This window comes from Herpailurus yagouaroundi, unplaced genomic scaffold (genome assembly GCF_014898765.1).
Source record: "Herpailurus yagouaroundi ecotype Mexico unplaced genomic scaffold, PumYag 202, whole genome shotgun sequence".
Classification (NCBI taxonomy): domain Eukaryota; kingdom Metazoa; phylum Chordata; class Mammalia; order Carnivora; family Felidae; genus Herpailurus; species Herpailurus yagouaroundi.
Window position 1 is genome coordinate 8959909 of NW_024412433.1, and position 7582 is coordinate 8967490.

Below are 7582 nucleotides of genomic sequence, written 5' to 3' on the forward strand. Positions count from 1 at the left end.
AATTTAGCTGGGAGACACCTTCTCAATCCTTCCATAGAGCCTTCTGGAAAGCCCTTTCTATGAATATATTTCTTTGTAGGCACAACCTCTTTCTGGGAAATTCTTCTATGTCTTCATCTTGAAACCCCGTTCACAGCCCCCCCCCTCCCCTCTCCCTCCCCACCCCCACCTTCCTGTGCAGTGTCTACAGATCTCAGGATCATAAGGCAGGGTCATCATGTTCAAGGAAAATCAGTCAGTGACGGTCCTGTGTAAATGTCTTGTCACTTTCATTTCTCTTCCTCTCCTCTGTTGAAGCTGGGCCATCAGATGAAGGCACCTCCCTAGCCTTCATCATATCATCTGTGAAAGGACTTTGGAGCCTGACTCAGAGCTTCCTCTCCACCCCACCCCATGCCTGACTTCTTCTCCTGGGCAACATAAGTGCCACTCACCTAAGTATGTTGGATCATAGTCTCCTCGTATGGTCCGCCCCAGTGACCTTCACTTCCCTTCCACTTCAACAACTGCTTGATTGGCCCTACCATAGTCTCTGCAGTGGCCAGACTCTCCCTTTGAGACTTGAACTCTGTGACTTTCCTGGGTAACTGCTCCTCCCATCCACCCACCCTCTCCACACCTTCATACCCAGCAAACCTGCTCTAAATCTCAATGAAACCTTAGTTATTCAACAAAGGCTTTTTGGAAGCATATAATTACTGAGCATAAGCAATGGAAATGAAACACTGAACCATCCACGGTCCCTGCTCTCAATGAGCTTATAGTCCAGGAGAGACACACAAGAAAACTGGCAATTACAGTAGGCTGAGACCTGAAGCATAAATAAGATCTAGGCAGTTGAAGATGGGGGTGAATGTTCCAGGAAAATCATGCAAATACCATGAAAGCAGGAAAGCACAGTGAATTTGGGGAAGTGCATATGAATAGCTCAGTATACAGAGCTTAGAGTTTTCCTTTTTTATGCTTTTTAAAAAATTTACATCCAGGTTAGTTAGCATATGGTGCAACAATGATTTCAGGGGTAGATTCCTTCCTTAATGCCCCTTATCCATTTAGCCCATCCCCCCTCCTACAACCCCTCCAGCAACCCTCTGTTTGTTCTCTATATTTAAGAGTCTCTTCTGTTTTGTCCCCCTCCCTGTTTTTATATTAGTTTTGCTTCCCTTCCCTTATGTTCATCTGTTTTGTATCTTCAAGTCCTCATATGAGTGAAGTCATATGATATTTGTCTTTCTCTGACTAATTTCACTTAGCAAGAGCTTAGAGGTTTAGAAGAGAATTTTTTCACTGCGATTTTTCCTCAGCTTTATTAAGATATTATTGACATACACATAAGTTTAAGGGGCACAATGCGATTAGATACATGTGTATGTTGCAAAATGATCACCACGGTCTTATTTCTTAGGAATGCATGATCCTACCTTATTCAGGTGTTCAAATCTCCTGACGACGTTTAATATTTTGCCTTCCCCAAGTTGAATCTAAGTGATACCTTTTGCACCTAAAACGGTCTCTTGAGCTTTCCCAAGGGAAAAACCACAAATGATTTGTTCTTCCATTTGTTCTTAACAAGAGAAATGCTAGGGCGCCCGGGTGGCTCAGTCGGTTTAGCGGCCAACTTCGGCTCAGGTCACGATCTCACGGTCCGTGAGTTCGAGCCCTGCGTCGGGCTCTGTGCTGACAGCTCGGAGCCTGGAACCTGTTTCAGATTCTGTGTCTCCCTCTCTCTCTGACCCTTCCCCATTCATGCTCTGTCTCTCTCTGTCTCAACAATAAATAAATAAACGTTAAAAAAAATTAAAAAAAAAAAAAAGAAGAGAAATGCTAGGGAGAGTTGGGTTAACTTGATGCCTGTTCTTGATGAGTTGTATAGGAAGAGATGCTGCTTAGCCTGTCCTGGGTTAAATCGGTATGGTCAGGTTTCTAGAACCGTATGTTGTGCAGGGAATTCCCAGAGCTTTACCAACGCCCTTGCTGGCCCTGACATTTTTGGTGCTGATGTAGCTAATAGTAGACGACCAAGGTCAATATGGTCAGTTAGAATTTCAGATATTTCTCCAAATGGTGGTTTGCTTACAACTTGCTTAATTTGAATCTAACATCTCTTCTGGTGGCGGTTTCCAACAGGAACTCACATCACTTAACTGTGGAGTTATATTCGCAGGCCAATGTTTAGAACTTATTCCAGATTTCCAGAGTATCTCTACTTGACATTCTTCATATGTTCTTAGTGTATTCTATCTGTATGTTGAGTAAACTCATGGAATATTATGTCAGGATTATTCAATGTTATATCTGCAGATTTATTTTCTCTGTGAAGGTGATGTTCTTCCATTTTTATGAATTAGATACAACATCTGCTCCTTTTGGAAAATACAGTAAGGCATTATGTTAATTGACATATTGTGTCTACAAGTTTGTCTGGATTGAGTTTATTATTTTGTTTTGCGTGCCACATCAACAGCCAGTGTCCTTGTCTGTTGTGCTGTTCTTGTTATGAACTCCCAAGGGATAGTACACTTTTGAAAATTGTCAGTAATAGGTTAACTACAGACATTTTATTTTGTCATCGCAGATAGTTTTTTGTTGTTTGTTTTCTCTGACGCTTCCCCGAAAGTACTTGCAATCAGCTGCATTGTAGGGCGAATGTCCTCGAGGCACGTTAGGTTGCCTTGTAGCTGGCCTTTCCTCCAGAATCTGAAGAAGGCCCGTGAGCTAAAGCCCCATAACTTGGCATCAACCTCAAGGGGTCCAGCACACCGCCGCAGACCATGCATGGGCTGGAATTGTCCCTTGACAAGCTGCTGCTGAGCCGCGAGGGAAGTCTGACAAAACGCTTGGGTCCCATGTGCTTTTGAAGACTATGGACATCTTAGCTTTGAGAAACTCAAGAAGGGATATTGCTAGATTTTCTTCTGTTGACCCCCGGAGTCCACTGGACTGGTTAATTCCCAAGATTTAACTCCTGGCTCCTAACTCTAATAGGACTACTATAGTATTATTTCTCTATTTGGGGCATCCCTCTTTGAAGATGTCTGATCTCTAGGACTCTAAAACCATTGACCCAATTTGCCCCACCTCTCAAGAGACGGCTCACCGATTTTACAGGAACAACCCCGGCAAGAATCTCGGAGGAACTATTTCTTAGGCCTTGCTTCATCCCGCTTGGGAGGTGTAGGATTACTGAGTTATTCAGTGCCAAATGACTTTCATCTTGATCAAAAGGTGGTTCTGACAAGGTTGAACTTTATCTGAGCCCGGTGTACCCTCAGCCATGATGGTTAAGAGATCCCCGCCCCCACCCCACCCCCCCAACCTTTTGTGTTTTGGAAATGGCGAACCAGCTGACCACAAAGGGCCACAGTCACCTCAGAATTTCCAAAAGGGGTCTCATCTCCATCCTTCCTTGTGATTCCCATAACATTCCAAGATGACCCCTCGTTTACCTGTCGCTATAAAATTCTAGGCCTCCTTCCTTTTCTTTGAGATGTTCCTCGTTAATGTGCTTTTTTACTGCAATAGCCACAATAAAGACATCTTCTTAATTATCAGGTGACTTCTCTCTGTTGCAGCCCCAGGAAGACCCTTTGGTGCCAGCCTGCGCATCACCCCTGACTGTCCCACTGAAGCAACTACTGAGACTACCCCCGAGACTCTACTCAGCCCCACTGTGACTTAACCCTGTTGACAGCCACCCTTTCAACAGTTCAAGATGTGAGTAAGCTGAGAGAAGGACGCATGGCCCTAGATACTTTGGGTCCTGGTGGAGTTGTAGAAGGGAGACAGAAAGAAATCAGCTTGACATGCTTCTGAGCTGAGCCAGGGGCAGACACACCCAGTTACGCCTTTAAAGGAAAGAGGAAATGACATTGAGGCAGCTGAGGTCGCAGTCCAGACAGGTGCCGGACAGAACGCAGAGCCACTCGAGTCTGGGAAGCTGTCATGGTGGCCAGTATGAAGGTCAGGGGTGACCCTGAAACACACAAATGCCAGGGGGCAGCTCTATAAGCTGGGGGGAGTGGAAGCCCCAAAGAGGGAAAGTCCAGGGGATAAGACTGGCCAAAAAAGTAAATAAAATGCAAGCCTTTAACAAGCCCCAACCCCTCCCATTCTTCTTCTTGTTAGGGGATGGGGGCAGGCGGGGAAGGCTCCACTTCCCTGGGTGTAGAATGTGCATAGTCAGGGGTGTTTGAAGGCAGCATGCGACAGGATTTGCCACCTCTGCAACTTTACAGGAATCAGAAAGTGGCCTTCCCAATTTCAGCAGGGGCATGTCGCAGAGAAGGGTTAGAAGCCACCATTCTGGAATCATCTCTCTAGTAGCCTGAAGGCTCTAGACATGTGTGGTAGTTTTTTCTTTGACGTGTCAGATATCAGACTCCCCTCAGTGAAGGGAACGTGTCTGGAGTGAGGTCCCGGGGCCAGTGATATCCAGGGAGCCCCTGAGAATTCTCGGGGCCCTTGCATATTCTCTGTGCTCAGGAGGCATCTCACAGTACTAGAGAATCTATACTCACTGGGCAGAGTGTATTCTGTATTATATAGAGACAGGCAGAGCCAGAAAACTCACCAGAGGCAGGGTAAGAGAATGGGTCATGCTTGACCATATGACATGTAGCCAGTGGTCATATTAAAACTATTTAATAACTAGAACCACACAAACACACACTGAGCAGAATGGAATCTGGCTGAAAATCAGGCCTGCATAAAACAATGGTAGGACCTCTCTGGGGTCTGGCTCACTTATTCTTTTTAACAAAAGTGAGGGACAAAAGAATGGATTGGCACATATTAGGCTTTGACCGATGCCTCCAGAATCGAGGTGCCAACTGAGGCCTCGTGGACTGGAACTCAACCTTGATGAGCAGGGCTATGATGGCTGGAAATGGGGCTCTGGTCCTGGAGATCGTGCTCATTATCTTGATGATGTCACCCATAACACCAGCAATTCAAGAGCCTGAGACATGATGGGGGTTCAGGTTTTTGGGGCCTGTGGCATCTGAGGTGGATAAAGGAGGCTCTAGGGGCTTTCTGGGCCTCACCTTGACCTAAGTATATTCTGCCACAAGACCTGACATCTGGGTCCTTCTGGGTTGGTGTCCTGGCAGCAACACATACTTGTGCTCTGTTCCCCAAGGAACATGCTGGAAGGGTAGCAATGGCAGAGGAAACTTCCCATATCCCCTGCACCTTGGAATTCTGTACTGCAGGACCTTGTCCAGGGGCTGCTGAAGGCAACACTCTGTTGCTGGTGCCTGATCGTGTTCTAAGAGTGCTTAGCCACACCTTTTTTTTTTTTTCCACAACAGAGGATCTTTTCAAGTTAGGGTGCCCTCAGCTGGTTCCTGTTGTTTGGGATGGTACCACAAGGTTTTCGTTGAGTGATGGCCTAGGCTAGCTGTTTGAAAATGCCCATCGCTGAAAGTCAAGTGCCCACTCCAAGTGGCCAGGGCTAAGTTTGCCTGCCTCCTAGAGTTGTTTCAAGCCACAGTGGTCAGCCTTCAAGGCCCACCAATGCCAGTGTCCACTGAGTTCATCCCTCCAAGCCGTAAAGCCCCAGGACACAAATTGGTGGCACATAGAACTAGAGTCTTCGAAAAACAGGCATAAGAGCAAAAGTTCTCTAGCAACATGGTGGCCCAAATACATGGTTGGGAAGCTTCTAAGTCAGGCAGACATGGGTGGGCTGAGTTAGGACCGTCTTTTTTTAATCTTTTTAATGGTTATTTATTTTTGAGAGAGAGAGAGAGAGAGAGAGAGAGAGAGAGAGAGAGAGAGAGAGAAGGAGAGAGAGAAAGAGCACAAGCAGGGGAGGGTCAGAGAGAGAGGGAGATACAGAATCCCAAGCATGTTCCAGGCTCTGAGCTGTCAGCACAGAGCCCCACGCGTGGGCTCAAACCCATAAACCATGAGGTCATGACCTGAGCCAAAGTCGGATGCTTAACCGACTGAACCACCCAGGCACCCCTGAGTTGGGGCAGTCTTGAGGACAGAGGAAAGCAGGCCCATGGTTTCCTGAGGAATTTTGGCTCACTTTGGGGTCCAAATAATTTTCCTTTTATTTTGAGAAGGTCCATTGACAAGGTGGTAATGGAAAAGTGAGTTTTTGGATACCTATAGTAAACAGAGAATTTTTATTATTCCTGGGTTTGCTATTTGACTGAAGAAACCTGGTTGTGGTGACCTCAAGTATTTTGAATATATATGTGGGGGAGAGGGCACTGGCCAGGGGTTCATGGTTAGATGGGGCCAGGAGCAGTGGGGCCTCCAGTCGCAAGGACTCATCTGTGCTGTCTGTCTGCCCGTATTGGTGTGCACCAGAGTTCAGAAGTCTCTTTGACACCCTGCCATCTGTCACGACAAAGATTATCATTACCTGCAATTCCAGAGGTAGCCAGATCCTTTCTGCCCTGGGTTTTAGGGTTAGACGGATGGGTCTTAATGCCTGACGAATGATATTATCCTTGGGGGCTAACAGGGGATAGATGCAAAGGAGAATCTATTAAGCTGAGGAATGTGCCATGCGTGGTTCCCTTGGGTGGCTTGCCCATTCGGTGGCGAGGACGTGTGAGTGTGAAGCACACACAGGTGAATGAGCATGTGTGAGAGTAAGCATGAATGTGTGGAAATGTGAGCAAGGTACAGCAGGAGGTGGCCTATAATACTTCTGTAAGAAACCACTGCCCCTTCCCAGCCAGTTCATGCTGGGCTGGTCAGGAATGCAAGGAGATGTAGCTCTCCATCAACCTGCCGTCTTCTGCCTCGTCCATCCCCTACCAACAACAATGAGTTGAGTGTGTCAGGTGAGGCAAGCCCCAGCGGAGGCATACCCGACCTCCCACGGAAGGGCGATCAGTGACCTCTCCCAGCGTGAGCCCTGGCTTACCTTCTGGAAGGAGAAGAAGCATCAGGGATCAGGGCCATCCAGGCCCACACTCAAGCAGAAGCCTTGGCTGGAGTTCAGCCTTCTCAGGGAGAGAGCCCGGGGAAGCTGCCAGCCACTGTGGGTTAGGCTCACTTCTTCCAGAAAGGATTGTTCAGACCTAGAATGGTGCAGAAGACAGGCTCTTCCCCATTCAGGCACAGTCTGGATGACAGTGCACCATGGCACATGCCCGGATTGGTGCAGTGAGGACGCAGCTCATAGACTTGGCATCCGGCCCCCACCTGCCAGCAGGACCCCCAAGAGGGAGCGGAATCTCTTCAGCTATTTTAAGATCATGCAGGAGATGTTATTTGGATCGCCACAGTGGCTGAGGAACGGGACGTAACAGTATATAAGGTGTGTAAAATGCACTGGAGAAGGCCCAGATCAAATTGATCAAACCGGAGCTTGATTTCTTCCAGGCTGAGGATCCATGTATATAGTCACAGTCTCCACGCAGCTCCTGCACACCCCAGCGCATCCAGCCCGAGCAATTCCAAATTCTCTGCGCGCTTTCCCAGCCACCCCCAGGATCCCGCCAGTACATTTCCAGCCATTACAGGAAGAGCTGAGGGAGAGCTACTGACTAAGCAGTAAGCAAGTTTCAAATTAAAGGAGATAAAAATTACTTTCAAAATATATAAAGTATCAACAATG

General features: G+C 47.3%; 1 long non-coding RNA gene across 1 annotated transcript; it reads left to right on the top strand.

The window, feature by feature from the left end:
• The first annotated feature begins 2028 nt into the window (after positions 1-2028).
• Positions 2029-7582, top strand: LOC121014455 (uncharacterized). The gene is made up of 3 exons (XR_005783222.1): positions 2029-2378; positions 3573-3714; positions 7348-7582. It is a non-coding gene; the product is annotated as an uncharacterized LOC121014455 (long non-coding RNA).